Genomic DNA, 1629 nt, shown 5'->3' with positions numbered 1-1629 from the left:
CGGGCGCTCCCTGCCAGAGCAGACGCGGGGCAGGAGCTGCCGCCGCGCTGCCGGTAGCGGGAGAGCGCGGCTTTCCCCGCTCCCGGCACAGCCGAAACGTGCCACGGGCGGCCGGGGAGCGAACAGCCCGGGCAGCGACCCCGCACCGCTGCCTTCCCCTCCCCAGTTCCCTCCGCTTCGAGGCTTTTTCGTTGCCTGGTCGGTTTGGGGAGGTGGTTTTGGCTATTTGGTTTTGATTGTGGGTTGTTTTTCTCTCCCACCCCCACCCCACAGCAAGTTCGGCTTATTTTTCCTTGCTGGAAAGGGCAAGAATGATGGTTCTCCCGAAAGCACCCCCCTCCTATCCTTGTATCCGGGGGGGTCCTCCTTGGCATCCGCCAGCCAGCAGTGCGGGACGGAAAATGCGGCTGTAGGGTCCCCTTTCCACTTCGTTCTGGAAGCAACCGGCCTCACTCGAGAAAGCAAAACAACGAGGGTATGCGGCTCCCTCCCCCGCGTGGTGCCGGAGCCCCCCAGCCCGGCCGCGGCCGGCGAGCCCTCGCCCCACGCCGGCTCCCGCTGCCGCCCGCACCCACCTCGCTCCCGGCCCGGGGGAATCGCTCCTGCTCCCGGAATTGTGAACCTCGGCGTCCTCACTGCCCAGGACACGAAATGCTATTTATTTAGGGCGAGCGGGGTTTAAGATAGGGCATTTTCGAAGCAGGGCTTTAGGAAAAGGAACGAAAAACAGCCCGAGCGCTCCGCGGCCGGCGGCAGCCGCGGGCTGCAACGAGCGCCAGCCTCGGCTGCGCTGCCCTGCGAGGGGACACCTCCAAACCTTCCTCTGCCGACTCCTACTCCCCCTCTTCGATTAATTTTTTTCTACTGTATACTAAAAGGAGAAAAAATCCCGATGCAGCCGTCACTTGTGTCGTCCTCTCTTCCGCGGGCTCGAATTAACCGGCATAGAGGCTACCTTGCAAGTTTTTCAAAGCCGTTTTCAAGTGCCATTGCTTCTCACCTCTTTTTATACTTCTCAAAGCCTACCTCTAATCTCCAGTCCAGATCATACAATAAATTCCCCATACGTGTGATTTAAGTAATGCGCAGAACAAGATAACGTTACAGACAAAAATTCAACCCAAATTCGCTGCACGCAACCAACCGTATTGCAGCTAACGACGAACGTGAATGCGGTGCTTTAATCGAGAAATTTGAAGAGGGTCACAGAGGCCCCATTTAGCAGTAAATTCCCCGGTAATAAATCGAAACTGCCCTCGAAACTATTTGTCCGTTCCAGGTAGGGATTGTGTGCCGAGTCCCCGCGCACGGGGACACCCCCGCAGAGGTTCTGCTTCTGAATCTGCCTTTAGGCGCCTACGTATCACTTAGAGGGCAGAGCCGAATGGCTGAGGTGTCGGTCCATAGGGCGACCCGACCCGACCCGACCCGACGGCCACGGAGCCGTTTGGACGTGAGCGTTACCTGCACCTACGGGTACCCCTGGGAGACGTGGGCGCCCAGAAACCCCCCCACGCCCCGGCTTTGGGGGAGTTATTTTAGGTATTTCAGCAAAGCCGCGCCGCGTGTGTCACCCAGGCTGGGGCACGGCGGGCTGGGCGGTGCGGCGCAGGGAGCGCGCAAATCCCC

General features: G+C 59.7%; 1 protein-coding gene across 1 annotated transcript in view; it reads left to right on the top strand.

Moving 5' to 3' along the window:
* The first annotated feature begins 323 nt into the window (after positions 1-323).
* Positions 324-1629, top strand: part of OSR2 (odd-skipped related transciption factor 2) — a 5461-nt gene continuing 4155 nt past the window's right edge. Inside the window, exon 1 of the mRNA XM_010577062.1 lies at positions 324-345. The gene's annotated coding sequence lies outside the window, so the exon portion shown is untranslated. The remainder of the gene's footprint in view (positions 346-1629) is intronic.

The sequence above is a fragment of the Haliaeetus leucocephalus genome, unplaced genomic scaffold (assembly GCF_000737465.1).
Source record: "Haliaeetus leucocephalus isolate CR32 unplaced genomic scaffold, Haliaeetus_leucocephalus-4.0 Scaffold555, whole genome shotgun sequence".
Lineage (NCBI taxonomy): Eukaryota > Metazoa > Chordata > Aves > Accipitriformes > Accipitridae > Haliaeetus > Haliaeetus leucocephalus.
This window is presented reverse-complemented; position numbering and strand designations above follow the sequence as displayed.